Here is a 9,242-nt window from a genome sequence, read left to right on the forward strand (position 1 = left end):
CGAATGATTAGCATCCACAATTGACAAGCGTGCTGTTATTAGTGCGCAGGAAGCACCCTCCTCCCACGCCTACACTTAATTTAGAAACAGTACAAGTGTTCCCGTAAGATTCTCAAGCCTATGTCGGAAATATCTGCCTTGCGCCGAGTTCACGTAAATCCCACTGCACATTCCTATTCTTTGCGTGCAGTCAGCTGCTACTGGTGTTGCTAGTTGTGACTGCTGATAACAGATGCCGTAGCAATCAATTCATGGAGTGAGTTGTATGTTTTGCGATAGTCTGTCTCTGACAAGCAAGCAAAGGTGACATAGGTGCGAACACAGGAAGCTTGCAGACCCTCGCTGCCTGCAGACACCGAGCAGCCACACTAGGAGGGCGGCCTAAGCCGTAGGCGAAATGTGCTCATTCGATTTGGCGCGACGTCGAACTATAAATAATGCTGTCACTAGCGTGAGCGTTGCGTGAGCGTCGTGGAATGTCGGAAAAGTCGGCTGCGAGGGTGAGTGCCAAGTTTGGGGAGCGTTTCGTAGTATGCGCAGTGCAATGGAGACGCGGAAACTTGTTGTGGCCCAGTGTTTTGCAGTTGGACGACAAGATTGGTACACAGTAGTAAAGAGCGAGGCACTGAGTTGGCATGAATAATGGAGTGCACAATGGGGCTCGAGATGTGTTTGTTACCTCAGGTGCTGTATGATTGTCGACAAGGAGTGAAAACGGAGCAATTTGTGACGGCTCTTTCAATTTAAGACGTTAAAAACAGACGGAATTTGCATTTGTAATACCAGAGCATCGAAACTACTTGGAACTTTGGTGTATATGAACGGGTCCGCGCCTTTGTACTCTGCTCCCTTCACCGCTACAAACCTACCAACCATCGTGTCCGTGCGCATCTGAGTCGCAAAGAATGGGGAATAGCGCAGTTTGCTCGTGCATGGGGCGTAGCTCAGTTGGTAGAGCGTTCGCTTGGCGTGTGAAAGGTCCAGGGTTCAAGTCGCGGCGCCTCCATTTTTTGTGGTCAGTGCATGGTAAGTGTTGGTCGCGGCGAACCTAAAGGCACGCAAGATGTTGCAAAGCCAGCGTCACAGTCTGATATGAAGTATACTGACGTAAGGAGAGCAAGCTGTAAGTGTGGGGACCGGCTGTTATCGAGGTGTCATCGAGTGCAGATCTGTCTTAGGTATCGCGGCTTAACCTCATTGAAGTATAGAGGGTGGACAACACGTTGGTCTTACTCAGAGCGGTGTCCGAATTCTATTTTCGACGTTATACGTGCCACTTTCGTTGTGGCCAACTACGATTCGATACAGAATGCACGAAACCTGAAAGACACCCTAACGGATACATAGAGAGTAGTGTTTGTCTGCTGAATAATGGGAGTGCAAGGGTCTGTGTCGTCTATATGGCTGTATGTAGCACCATTAGTCTTCGGGTGGGCGGGCGTAGCTCAGATGGTAGATCGCTCGCTTAGTATGCGAGAGGTACTGGGATCAATACCCAGTGCCTCCAGAATTTTTAACACACCTACATGCGCACCTTGATATGCAAGTGGAATAATTCACAACCAGCAGATGTGTCTAGGAAGATACAAGCGAATGATTAGCATCCACAATTGACAAGCGTGCTGTTATTAGTGCGCAGGAAGCACCCTCCTCCCACGCCTACACTTAATTTAGAAACAGTACAAGTGTTCCCGTAAGATTCTCAAGCCTATGTCGGAAATATCTGCCTTGCGCCGAGTTCACGTAAATCCCACTGCACATTCCTATTCTTTGCGTGCAGTCAGCTGCTACTGGTGTTGCTAGTTGTGACTGCTGATAACAGATGCCGTAGCAATCAATTCATGGAGTGAGTTGTATGTTTTGCGATAGTCTGTCTCTGACAAGCAAGCAAAGGTGACATAGGTGCGAACACAGGAAGCTTGCAGACCCTCGCTGCCTGCAGACACCGAGCAGCCACACTAGGAGGGCGGCCTAAGCCGTAGGCGAAATGTGCTCATTCGATTTGGCGCGACGTCGAACTATAAATAATGCTGTCACTAGCGTGAGCGTTGCGTGAGCGTCGTGGAAAGTCGGAAAAGTCGGCTGCGAGGGTGAGTGCCAAGTTTGGGGAGCGTTTCGTTACATGCGCAGTGCAATGGAGACGCGGAAACTTGTTGTGGCCCAGTGTTTTGCAGTTGGACGACAAGATTGGTACACAGTAGTAAAGAGCGAGGCACTGAGTTGGCATGAATAATGGAGTGCACAATGGGGCTCGAGATGTGTTTGTTACCTCAGGTGCTGTATGATTGTCGACAAGGAGTGAAAACGGAGCAATTTGTGACGGCTCTTTCAATTTAAGACGTTAAAAACAGACGGAATTTGCATTTGTAATACCAGAGCATCGAAACTACTTGGAACTTTGGTGTATATGAACGGGTCCGCGCCTTTGTACTCTGCTCCCTTCACCGCTACAAACCTACCAACCATCGTGTCCGTGCGCATCTGAGTCGCAAAGAATGGGGAATAGCGCAGTTTGCTCGTGCATGGGGCGTAGCTCAGTTGGTAGAGCGTTCGCTTGGCGTGTGAAAGGTCCAGGGTTCAAGTCGCGGCGCCTCCATTTTTTGTGGTCAGTGCATGGTAAGTGTTGGTCGCGGCGAACCTAAAGGCACGCAAGATGTTGCAAAGCCAGCGTCACAGTCTGATATGAAGTATACTGACGTAAGGAGAGCAAGCTGTAAGTGTGGGGACCGGCTGTTATCGAGGTGTCATCGAGTGCAGATCTGTCTTAGGTATCGCGGCTTAACCTCATTGAAGTATAGAGGGTGGACAACACGTTGGTCTTACTCAGAGCGGTGTCCCAATTCTATTTTCGACGTTATACGTGCCACTTTCGTTGTGGCCAACTACGATTCGATACAGAATGCACGAAACCTGAAAGACACCCTAACGGATACATAGAGAGTAGTGTTTGTCTGCTGAATAATGGGAGTGCAAGGGTCTGTGTCGTCTATATGGCTGTATGTAGCACCAGTAGTCTTCGGGTGGGCGGGCGTAGCTCAGATGGTAGATCGCTCGCTTAGTATGCGAGAGGTACTGGGATCAATACCCAGTGCCTCCAGAATTTTTAACACACCTACATGCGCACCTTGATATGCAAGTGGAATAATTCACAACCAGCAGATGTGTCTAGGAAGATACAAGCGAATGATTAGCATCCACAATTGACAAGCGTGCTGTTATTAGTGCGCAGGAAGCACCCTCCTCCCACGCCTACACTTAATTTAGAAACAGTACAAGTGTTCCCGTAAGATTCTCAAGCCTATGTCGGAAATATCTGCCTTGCGCCGAGTTCACGTAAATCCCACTGCACATTCCTATTCTTTGCGTGCAGTCAGCTGCTACTGGTGTTGCTAGTTGTGACTGCTGATAACAGATGCCGTAGCAATCAATTCATGGAGTGAGTTGTATGTTTTGCGATAGTCTGTCTCTGACAAGCAAGCAAAGGTGACATAGGTGCGAACACAGGAAGCTTGCAGACCCTCGCTGCCTGCAGACACCGAGCAGCCACACTAGGAGGGCGGCCTAAGCCGTAGGCGAAATGTGCTCATTCGATTTGGCGCGACGTCGAACTATAAATAATGCTGTCACTAGCGTGAGCGTTGCGTGAGCGTCGTGGAAAGTCGGAAAAGTCGGCTGCGAGGGTGAGTGCCAAGTTTGGGGAGCGTTTCGTAGTATGCGCAGTGCAATGGAGACGCGGAAACTTGTTGTGGCCCAGTGTTTTGCAGTTGGACGACAAGATTGGTACACAGTAGTAAAGAGCGAGGCACTGAGTTGGCATGAATAATGGAGTGCACAATGGGGCTCGAGATGTGTTTGTTACCTCAGGTGCTGTATGATTGTCGACAAGGAGTGAAAACGGAGCAATTTGTGACGGCTCTTTCAATTTAAGACGTTAAAAACAGACGGAATTTGCATTTGTAATACCAGAGCATCGAAACTACTTGGAACTTTGGTGTATATGAACGGGTCCGCGCCTTTGTACTCTGCTCCCTTCACCGCTACAAACCTACCAACCATCGTGTCCGTGCGCATCTGAGTCGCAAAGAATGGGGAATAGCGCAGTTTGCTCGTGCATGGGGCGTAGCTCAGTTGGTAGAGCGTTCGCTTGGCGTGTGAAAGGTCCAGGGTTCAAGTCGCGGCGCCTCCATTTTTTGTGGTCAGTGCATGGTAAGTGTTGGTCGCGGCGAACCTAAAGGCACGCAAGATGTTGCAAAGCCAGCGTCACGGTCTGATATGAAGTATACTGACGTAAGGAGAGCAAGCTGTAAGTGTGGGGACCGGCTGTTATCGAGGTGTCATCGAGTGCAGATCTGTCTTAGGTATCGCGGCTTAACCTCATTGAAGTATAGAGGGTGGACAACACGTTGGTCTTACTCAGAGCGGTGTCCGAATTCTATTTTCGACGTTATACGTGCCACTTTCGTTGTGGCCAACTACGATTCGATACAGAATGCACGAAACCTGAAAGACACCCTAACGGATACATAGAGAGTAGTGTTTGTCTGCTGAATAATGGGAGTGCAAGGGTCTGTGTCGTCTATATGGCTGTATGTAGCACCATTAGTCTTCGGGTGGGCGGGCGTAGCTCAGATGGTAGATCGCTCGCTTAGTATGCGAGAGGTACTGGGATCAATACCCAGTGCCTCCAGAATTTTTAACACACCTACATGCGCACCTTGATATGCAAGTGGAATAATTCACAACCAGCAGATGTGTCTAGGAAGATACAAGCGAATGATTAGCATCCACAATTGACAAGCGTGCTGTTATTAGTGCGCAGGAAGCACCCTCCTCCCACGCCTACACTTAATTTAGAAACAGTACAAGTGTTCCCGTAAGATTCTCAAGCCTATGTCGGAAATATCTGCCTTGCGCCGAGTTCACGTAAATCCCACTGCACATTCCTATTCTTTGCGTGCAGTCAGCTGCTACTGGTGTTGCTAGTTGTGACTGCTGATAACAGATGCCGTAGCAATCAATTCATGGAGTGAGTTGTATGTTTTGCGATAGTCTGTCTCTGACAAGCAAGCAAAGGTGACATAGGTGCGAACACAGGAAGCTTGCAGACCCTCGCTGCCTGCAGACACCGAGCAGCCACACTAGGAGGGCGGCCTAAGCCGTAGGCGAAATGTGCTCATTCGATTTGGCGCGACGTCGAACTATAAATAATGCTGTCACTAGCGTGAGCGTTGCGTGAGCGTCGTGGAAAGTCGGAAAAGTCGGCTGCGAGGGTGAGTGCCAAGTTTGGGGAGCGTTTCGTAGTATGCGCAGTGCAATGGAGACGCGGAAACTTGTTGTGGCCCAGTGTTTTGCAGTTGGACGACAAGATTGGTACACAGTAGTAAAGAGCGAGGCACTGAGTTGGCATGAATAATGGAGTGCACAATGGGGCTCGAGATGTGTTTGTTACCTCAGGTGCTGTATGATTGTCGACAAGGAGTGAAAACGGAGCAATTTGTGACGGCTCTTTCAATTTAAGACGTTAAAAACAGACGGAATTTGCATTTGTAATACCAGAGCATCGAAACTACTTGGAACTTTGGTGTATATGAACGGGTCCGCGCCTTTGTACTCTGCTCCCTTCACCGCTACAAACCTACCAACCATCGTGTCCGTGCGCATCTGAGTCGCAAAGAATGGGGAATAGCGCAGTTTGCTCGTGCATGGGGCGTAGCTCAGTTGGTAGAGCGTTCGCTTGGCGTGTGAAAGGTCCAGGGTTCAAGTCGCGGCGCCTCCATTTTTTGTGGTCAGTGCATGGTAAGTGTTGGTCGCGGCGAACCTAAAGGCACGCAAGATGTTGCAAAGCCAGCGTCACAGTCTGATATGAAGTATACTGACGTAAGGAGAGCAAGCTGTAAGTGTGGGGACCGGCTGTTATCGAGGTGTCATCGAGTGCAGATCTGTCTTAGGTATCGCGGCTTAACCTCATTGAAGTATAGAGGGTGGACAACACGTTGGTCTTACTCAGAGCGGTGTCCCAATTCTATTTTCGACGTTATACGTGCCACTTTCGTTGTGGCCAACTACGATTCGATACAGAATGCACGAAACCTGAAAGACACCCTAACGGATACATAGAGAGTAGTGTTTGTCTGCTGAATAATGGGAGTGCAAGGGTCTGTGTCGTCTATATGGCTGTATGTAGCACCATTAGTCTTCGGGTGGGCGGGCGTAGCTCAGATGGTAGATCGCTCGCTTAGTATGCGAGAGGTACTGGGATCAATACCCAGTGCCTCCAGAATTTTTAACACACCTACATGCGCACCTTGATATGCAAGTGGAATAATTCACAACCAGCAGATGTGTCTAGGAAGATACAAGCGAATGATTAGCATCCACAATTGACAAGCGTGCTGTTATTAGTGCGCAGGAAGCACCCTCCTCCCACGCCTACACTTAATTTAGAAACAGTACAAGTGTTCCCGTAAGATTCTCAAGCCTATGTCGGAAATATCTGCCTTGCGCCGAGTTCACGTAAATCCCACTGCACATTCCTATTCTTTGCGTGCAGTCAGCTGCTACTGGTGTTGCTAGTTGTGACTGCTGATAACAGATGCCGTAGCAATCAATTCATGGAGTGAGTTGTATGTTTTGCGATAGTCTGTCTCTGACAAGCAAGCAAAGGTGACATAGGTGCGAACACAGGAAGCTTGCAGACCCTCGCTGCCTGCAGACACCGAGCAGCCACACTAGGAGGGCGGCCTAAGCCGTAGGCGAAATGTGCTCATTCGATTTGGCGCGACGTCGAACTATAAATAATGCTGTCACTAGCGTGAGCGTCGTGGAAAGTCGGAAAAGTCGGCTGCGAGGGTGAGTGCCAAGTTTGGGGAGCGTTTCGTAGTATGCGCAGTGCAATGGAGACGCGGAAACTTGTTGTGGCCCAGTGTTTTGCAGTTGGACGACAAGATTGGTACACAGTAGTAAAGAGCGAGGCACTGAGTTGGCATGAATAATGGAGTGCACAATGGGGCTCGAGATGTGTTTGTTACCTCAGGTGCTGTATGATTGTCGACAAGGAGTGAAAACGGAGCAATTTGTGACGGCTCTTTCAATTTAAGACGTTAAAAACAGACGGAATTTGCATTTGTAATACCAGAGCATCGAAACTACTTGGAACTTTGGTGTATATGAACGGGTCCGCGCCTTTGTACTCTGCTCCCTTCACCGCTACAAACCTACCAACCATCGTGTCCGTGCGCATCTGAGTCGCAAAGAATGGGGAATAGCGCAGTTTGCTCGTGCATGGGGCGTAGCTCAGTTGGTAGAGCGTTCGCTTGGCGTGTGAAAGGTCCAGGGTTCAAGTCGCGGCGCCTCCATTTTTTGTGGTCAGTGCATGGTAAGTGTTGGTCGCGGCGAACCTAAAGGCACGCAAGATGTTGCAAAGCCAGCGTCACAGTCTGATATGAAGTATACTGACGTAAGGAGAGCAAGCTGTAAGTGTGGGGACCGGCTGTTATCGAGGTGTCATCGAGTGCAGATCTGTCTTAGGTATCGCGGCTTAACCTCATTGAAGTATAGAGGGTGGACAACACGTTGGTCTTACTCAGAGCGGTGTCCGAATTCTATTTTCGACGTTATACGTGCCACTTTCGTTGTGGCCAACTACGATTCGATACAGAATGCACGAAACCTGAAAGACACCCTAACGGATACATAGAGAGTAGTGTTTGTCTGCTGAATAATGGGAGTGCAAGGGTCTGTGTCGTCTATATGGCTGTATGTAGCACCATTAGTCTTCGGGTGGGCGGGCGTAGCTCAGATGGTAGATCGCTCGCTTAGTATGCGAGAGGTACTGGGATCAATACCCAGTGCCTCCAGAATTTTTAACACACCTACATGTGCACCTTGATATGCAAGTGGAATAATTCACAACCAGCAGATGTGTCTAGGAAGATACAAGCGAATGATTAGCATCCACAATTGACAAGCGTGCTGTTATTAGTGCGCAGGAAGCACCCTCCTCCCACGCCTACACTTAATTTAGAAACAGTACAAGTGTTCCCGTAAGATTCTCAAGCCTATGTCGGAAATATCTGCCTTGCGCCGAGTTCACGTAAATCCCACTGCACATTCCTATTCTTTGCGTGCAGTCAGCTGCTACTGGTGTTGCTAGTTGTGACTGCTGATAACAGATGCCGTAGCAATCAATTCATGGAGTGAGTTGTATGTTTTGCGATAGTCTGTCTCTGACAAGCAAGCAAAGGTGACATAGGTGCGAACACAGGAAGCTTGCAGACCCTCGCTGCCTGCAGACACCGAGCAGCCACACTAGGAGGGCGGCCTAAGCCGTAGGCGAAATGTGCTCATTCGATTTGGCGCGACGTCGAACTATAAATAATGCTGTCACTAGCGTGAGCGTCGTGGAAAGTCGGAAAAGTCGGCTGCGAGGGTGAGTGCCAAGTTTGGGGAGCGTTTCGTAGTATGCGCTGTGCAATGGAGACGCGGAAACTTGTTGTGGCCCAGTGTTTTGCAGTTGGACGACAAGATTGGTACACAGTAGTAAAGAGCGAGGCACTGAGTTGGCATGAATAATGGAGTGCACAATGGGGCTCGAGATGTGTTTGTTACCTCAGGTGCTGTATGATTGTCGACAAGGAGTGAAAACGGAGCAATTTGTGACGGCTCTTTCAATTTAAGACGTTAAAAACAGACGGAATTTGCATTTGTAATACCAGAGCATCGAAACTACTTGGAACTTTGGTGTATATGAACGGGTCCGCGCCTTTGTACTCTGCTCCCTTCACCGCTACAAACCTACCAACCATCGTGTCCGTGCGCATCTGAGTCGCAAAGAATGGGGAATAGCGCAGTTTGCTCGTGCATGGGGCGTAGCTCAGTTGGTAGAGCGTTCGCTTGGCGTGTGAAAGGTCCAGGGTTCAAGTCGCGGCGCCTCCATTTTTTGTGGTCAGTGCATGGTAAGTGTTGGTCGCGGCGAACCTAAAGGCACGCAAGATGTTGCAAAGCCAGCGTCACAGTCTGATATGAAGTATACTGACGTAAGGAGAGCAAGATGTAAGTGTGGGGACCGGCTGTTATCGAGGTGTCATCGAGTGCAGATCTGTCTTAGGTATCGCGGCTTAACCTCATTGAAGTATAGAGGGTGGACAACACGTTGGTCTTACTCAGAGCGGTGTCCGAATTCTATTTTCGACGTTATACGTGCCACTTTCGTTGTGGCCAACTACGATTCGATACAGAATGCA

Source organism: Schistocerca gregaria, chromosome 10 (genome assembly GCF_023897955.1).
Source record: "Schistocerca gregaria isolate iqSchGreg1 chromosome 10, iqSchGreg1.2, whole genome shotgun sequence".
Classification (NCBI taxonomy): domain Eukaryota; kingdom Metazoa; phylum Arthropoda; class Insecta; order Orthoptera; family Acrididae; genus Schistocerca; species Schistocerca gregaria.